Genomic DNA, 7,072 nt, shown 5'->3' on the forward strand with positions numbered 1-7,072 from the left:
ATCTCCGCTGCCATGAGCAGGGACACCTCCCACTCGAATTTCTCCCATGCTCTTTTCATGGGAATTATATAATGACAGGAGCTTATAATTGTGGCTTGCAATGTTCATGCTTCTCATGAACAACAGCCAGCAAGGGGAATGAGCAAGTGGTTGATTGGTATGGGAACTTGGAAAACGCATGGTGTGCACAGCACTCTGCATCCAAGCCAAGTGACATCTGGTGATGCATCAGATGACACCTGGAGTACAAGGGAATTTGTGAGGATCACCACAGCATCCTAGAAAGTGCCCTTGGACCTGCACAGAGGACCTGCTCCATTACAAAGCCAACTACAGTTTCTAGGAATGATATAATCATGTGAAGGGAGACCAGGCCTTAAATTACCAGCAGCCCTCATTTGGAGGATGCATCTGAGGTGTAAGCAGATAGAATTAGCAGGGTGAGCCAGAGTTCACCTGGGTTACAGGGATCTGTGGATGGCATTAACTGGGTTTGATGCAGAGTAGTTGGAGGGATGGGAAGCCAGAAATTCCCTGCAGAAGTGGGATGGCCAGGAGGTTCTGTGTCTGAAGCATGGCAGGAAGTGATCAGTCTCTAGGGACAAATTGTCAGAGTTGCTGGGTTGGATCCTGGAGAGATGCAAAGCAAGGAGGATCCCTGCTTGCTACAGCAGAACTGGTGTGTGATTCTGCTCTGGCAGAGAAGCCACAGCAGGGTCCCAAAGTGCTCCATTTGGAGGAACGGGTGCCTTGGTAGGGGTGGGATTAGTAGGATGCTGCAGGGAAGATCTGGAGATCATGGAAATAATGTCAGCATCAGCAGATCTCCTGCTGATGAGGATCCCCTTCCTGCTCATCCTTGACAAACACACTCCCTCTATATTCTCTCCTCATTTCCTGCCCCTAATGGTACAGGGAGAGTCAAACAGCTCTTATTTTATGTACCTGCCCTATGACTCCTGAGGGGGAGGCAGTTTGTCTCTCACTAGAACTCTGGAAACATGGGGAAAATGAATTTAAATACAATGTTTTGGGGTCATGTTCTCTGATGATGCAAATCAACACTGCCTCAATTAATTCAATTAGCAGTGCTGACCCTGGAGTCATAAATATTGGTGAGTCTCGCTCTGAGCTCTGTGGCAGCATGTGGAAAATTTTTAAAAGAGCAATTTTCCACACCCCCTCCACCCCTGGTTTTTCATAGAATTCAAAAAAATCCTAAAAAAAAGTTGTCAGTCTTTGGGTCAAAGTTCTGGAACCAAATATCAGCTGTACTGACTGCCAGACTGCATCTTAGAGCAACCCTCACTGGATGCACTCAACTGTCTCATTCAAAGGACTTTTTCACATTAAAAATCCCCTTGAGTTTGATTAACAAGTGACTTCCTTCCAAGTCCTTACAGGAATTCTGAAGGATAGATCAGTGTGGGGGCATGCAAGGACTTTCATTTCTTCTTAGAGGAAATCCTGCCACCTCCTATGAATGGAGAATTGCAACAGAAGGATTCATATCCACAAAAGAAGAGTTTCCTGTGCATTTGAGATGGCAACAACAGACAGGATTCCCTCTCAGCATACATACATCCTCTACAAATGTATGGGAGTCCCAGAAGGTCTTGGTGTCCACTGTTTTGAGAGGTTTATTATTCTGGGGGAGGGACAGACTTCATTTTAGTTTGTAAGTGCAGCAGGTCTCCTCCCAGACACTGATAGTCAAAAGCCATGAGGACTGGATGTCATTTACCGTCATTTCTCACAAGAAATTGAGGACCAGCACAATCAGGGTCAGGTACTGAAGTAATAACGGCTTTCACAGTAACAGCCTGTCTTTCATTTCTAGATCCTCATGCCTACATCACTTGAGCAGCTTCAGATAAATCCTAATTATTATAGAAAAAAATTCTAAGTCAACTTAGTCAAGTGGCAGAAATCCCAGACTGGTAAAAGGGTTGAAAGGAAAGAAAGCAGTAATTTCTATGCCATCTTTCCCTCAAATATGCACATAGGAAAAAAAAAAAAAGGAAAGATGATAAATAACTGGTCTTCATTCAGCCTTTACTTGAGAGTTTCCTTGCCTAAATTTAATAGTTGATCACAACAACAAATATCAGCATGAGCAATGGCACAATGGCAGTCGTAGCTTAAATATCCAAGTCTGTTTTTCAGAGAGAGGTTTCTGGGGGCATTTATCCTTTCTTTTCCCATTCTCTGTCTCTGCAGTAGCAGAAAATGAAGCATATTCCCCTCCCCTGTGTGATTTTTAGACTGGATGTTGGGAAGTATTTCTTTACCAAGAGAGTGGTGAGACCCTGGACCAGGCTTCCTGAAGGGGTGGTCAATGCCCCAGGTCCATCATGGTTTGAGAGGCATTTGGACAATGTCCTTAACCTTTGGTCAGCCCTGACGTGCTACAGCTGTTGGACTGGATGATTATTGTGGGTCCCTTCCAACTGAAATATTTTCGTTCTATTCCATTCTATTCTTGCAGTAATTGTCTTCTCTGTGAATAGGGGTAAAAGAGGGAATGAGGGTTCCAAGGATATGGCTGTTCCCTGAGGCTGTGGGCAGCAGATTTCAAGTGAGGTGGATGCCTGAGCAGCCCCCACATGATGTTAAGGAACTGCAGATCAGCAGTGAAAGACATTGACAGCTCTGCAGAGGCTGTAGTCCCAGGACCTGCCTGACTTGAACCTGGCTCAAACCAAATGCATAAGCTGCTAATGAGCTCTAAATCTGGTGTTTAGTTTTGAAAGCCAGAAGGAACTTTCCTTTGTCCCTGCCTTCTCCTTCTCCTCCATGCTCCATGCAAGCCTTTTGCCTCAGTGACTTTGCTGTGTGGGCTGGGAGCAGGATGCTGGGAGTGGGATGTCAGTCTCTGCTTCCCACCCTGCTCCAGGATGGGTGCCACTGTGGTGGGAGTGCCATCACTTCCTTGTGGAGGCTTCCACTTCCAGAAAAGACAGAAGCTGTGTTTGCATGCAGGGCATCTCTGTTTTATGTGTTCAGTAGCCGTACCCCACCGAGTGTGCATGCTGAACAGAATGCTGGTAGTAGCACAAATTCCATCAGCTTGAGGAGAGTTGTCCCTTACTTATATCCATAAGCTAAGAAACTGAAATGGCCCGGGGGGGGTGGGGGGGAGAAAGAAGCTTGGATTTTTTCCAGTGTCCATATGTTTTATTGCATGGACTCCAGCAGATCAAGGGATGAGATTCTGCCCCTCTGCTCCTCTCTGCTCAGTCCCCCTGCAGAGTTGCCTCCAACCCTGGGATCCCAGCACAGGAAGGACAGGGAGCCGCTGGAGCCAGGCCAGAGCAGGGACACCAAGGGGATCAGAGGGATGGAGCAGCTCTGCTGGGAGGAAAGGCTGAGAGAATTGGGATTGTTCAGCCTAGAGAAGAGAAGGCTTCTCTGGGGTGACCTCACTGTGGCCTTGCAGTGCCTGAAGGGAGCCTGCAGGAAAGAGGGAGAGAGACTCTGGACAAGGGCCTGGAGTGACAGGACAAGGGCGAATTGCTTCACATGGACAGAGAGGAAGGTTAGATTGGATATTGGGAAGGAATTGTTCCCTGTGAGTGTGGTGAGGTCCTGGCACAGGTTGGCCAGAGAAGCTGGGGCTACTCCATCCCTGGCAGTGTTCCAGGCCAGGTTGGATGGGGCTCTGAGCAACCTGGGATAGTGGAAGGTATCCCTACCAATGGCAGGGGGTTGGAACTGAGTGATTTTTAAGGCCCTTTCCAACCCACACCTTACCCCTGGGTGTCCCTGCCTGCAGGGAGGGCTCCGAGCAGGGCCCAGGCTCTGCTCCAGGGGCCCAGCAATGGCACCAGAGGAACGGGCAGGGACTGAGCCCAGGAGGTTCCACCTGGACAGGAGGCAGAACTTCTGTCCTGGCAGTGACTGAGCACTGAATAGATTGTCCAGAGAGGGTGTGGAGTCTCCTCACTGGGGATATTCCAGACCCCTCTGGACACAATCCTGTGCCCTGTGCTGTGGGATGGCCCTGCTGGAGCAGAGAGGTGGGACCAGTGACCCACTGTGGTCCCAGCTGCCCCACTGTGGTCCCTTCCAGCCTGACCCATCCTAGGATTTTGTGATTCTGTGAGTGCAAGTGTTCTCATCATCTGTGTTAAAATCCTAATTTAGAAGCCACTTATAAACTCAGTGTTAAATTCTTGGTGTGTTGTACAGAGACTGAGGAATGAGGGGAAGTCTCCAGAGCACAAAAGCTTTAGCTTGCAGTCTCCAGTGAGACAGGAGGAACACCTTCCTTCTCAAAGAAGGTGTAACAGGATCAGAGAACGTGATACTATATACATTTCTGTGGTGGTCTGAGCTTGTCTAAAGGATATTGGTGTGAATGTCCATCTTGCATGTGAAGGTAAGGACTTTCCAGAAGGGCTAAAGCAAGCTGCTCATTGGAGAGTTGGTGCTGAAAATTAAATTTGGGTGGTGGATCTCATCCCTAGCTGTGGTTTCTGGATTGTTATCACCTCCCTTTTTTCTGATGGTTCCCCATGTTTTTTGAGGGAGGAGAACAATTTACAATGGAGGCACGCTGTGGTGCTCTACCTCCATTACCAGAAGGCTCATTTTTGGTTTTTATTAAGTACAGGAGTGGAGTGCCCCTTCAAGTGCAACAGTATGACCCCGGTGTCCTGTGAAACATATGGGCCCAGGAGAAAGCCCTGACCTGAGCCTCAGCTGGTGTCCGCTGACGTCAGACAAACCACATGTGCTAAGAGCAGCTGAGGGAGCCTGTCTCGGTGTGCAAAGCTAAGCTGTTTGCCTCAAGGGCAGCCTCAGCCAGGCTGAAGGACTTAGGATGAGATGGATGCTTCTGTACTTCCCATGTAGTTTTTTGAAATGTTTGCATCAGTCTACTGATGTAGCCTTGAGAAAGACAGGAGGGAAGCCTTCCCTGATGACTCCAGGGGTGTGTGTATCCTTTAACAGCCCCAGGAAGAGAATGCTCGCTTCCCATAGTAAGAGTTTCCTGGAGGGAGAAGCTGATCAGCTTCCCAGGGTCACCGAGTCCTCTGGCACTTCTGCTTTGTTAGGATGAGTATGCCAGGGACACCGAGGCTCAGATGGTCTGTTACAGCCCCAATTCTACAGATGGGGAGAGGCAGCATAATTCTGCTTTACTGCCTTCCCCTGTTTGAAAGCTCAGCCCAGAGGATTTGTTTATCAGCTCTTCCACATGCCACATTTCAGCACGAAAATTCAGGGTGTTACAATGCCAGCGAGAATGACGTTTAATTTTAGCAGACACCTCCTTGCTGTGTGTGGGAAGATGGGCTTTGCTGGGCGCTGAAGCGCACAATAAGGCTGTTATCGAACATTCCCATGCTGGTGGGAATTAGAAGCAGTACAGTTTTAAAAATCAGCAAAGCTGTGCTCACTTTAAACCCGTCTGCTTTCCAAGTCTTCACCAGGGGCATTTTGCATTTGCTGTCCCAAGAGATGGGACAGCAACCAAACAAATGGAGGACTGAGGGTCATATTTTCTCTGGAGCCACATCAGTTAATATCTGCTGAGCCCCTGACTGGGAATGCTTATTCCACCAAGTGTGTCAGATTTGCTGCTCTGTTTTGCAGTAACTCGTGCAGTGCCTGAAGCAATGCATAAAACCAGGGCTGGATACACGAGTGACCAAGCAAAAAAAGGCTCAGTTTCTCAAGAAAGAAGGACTTTTTGGATCACCTCTATGGAGAGGGAGAGGAAGGGGAAGGAAAGGAAGAACAGCGTGTGAAGGAGCTGTGCAAGAGCGGGTGCAGAGGAGGATGAGTCACCTCCAGGATTCAGCTTGGGTGGCAAGGGAAGCGCTTCCACCTCCAAAACACCTCCTCCCCTTGCTTTTTCACTGCCTTGCTGAGCTCAGGTTCTGCAGTGACCCCTGGATCTGGGCTCAGAGAAGGATGGTGGCAGTGCCCCAGCATGGGAAGGTCAGGGCAGGAAAGCACAACACCTCCTGTGGGGATGTCACAGCCCTGTGCCATCAGTAGCTGCCAGAGGACTGGCCACGGGGCTCTGGGTAAGTCTGACTCCCTCATGTTTTATGTAGTCACTTAGCACTCAGCACTGGGGGAGGCAGCACCAGCAAATCAAAGCATCTCCAGGTCTTTACACTCAGTTTGCTTGCTTGATGTCCCACACAGAGAAATTACCTCACAGAGCCCTCAGCCAAGAGCTTCACAGCTGCATATTGCAAGTGCTGCCGTCGACACCCAGCACTGGGGCAGCAAAAGGGATATTTCCCCTTTGAACAATGACACTCAAGCATAAAGTCTCAGCTAATTGTCTGGGCTCTTCTGGGTGCTTTATATTGTCAGTACAAAACCAAAGCACTGCTAACTGGTGATTCATGGCAAAGCTGACAGGCACGGTGACTCAACTCCCAATAACACTGGTTTGTCTCCAGAGTCTGTGGGGTTGCTGAAGACATCCAACTTTCAGGTTGGGTAAATTTAGGTGAGATGAATCTTATCCCAGGAAGCAATTTCTGCTGCCATCTCTTGCCTTCCTCTGCAAACATCTCCAGTGAGAGGTGTGCGGTGACTTGTGAAGAAATGTTCTCTTCAGGATGAAGCAGCAGCTCTGAAATGAATATTGGTGAAATGTCAGTGGCTTTGCCCATTGACCGATGGCCAGCTTGTAAGAGAGTAATTATTAGACCTGGACTGGGGGATGTCAGGCGTAGAAAACCACAGTCTGAATTCTCAGCTTGTTTTTACCCACAGAAATTCACTTAGAGACAGATCTCAGGGGTTACTCTGAAATCCACAGAAAAGTTGTTTCTATACAAGCAGAAAATTTGCCTATCAGAGCAAAGCAGAGTGATCAGGTGGCCAAATCAATATGAAAACTAACCAAACCAAAACAACCCCTCCCAACATGCTATAAACAGCACTATTGTTTTGGAAATACCCACCTCTTATGATTACTTTAGAATAAAAAAGTATTTCTCTGATAGCATTAATCCTTCATGCATAGGTGAAGTACTTTTTCCAGACCACTAACACAAGTGAAGATGTCAGATGTGCTATACTATCAAAACAAATGCACAAA

The sequence above is a fragment of the Agelaius phoeniceus genome, chromosome 5 (genome assembly GCF_051311805.1).
Source record: "Agelaius phoeniceus isolate bAgePho1 chromosome 5, bAgePho1.hap1, whole genome shotgun sequence".
Taxonomy (NCBI): Eukaryota; Metazoa; Chordata; class Aves; order Passeriformes; family Icteridae; genus Agelaius; species Agelaius phoeniceus.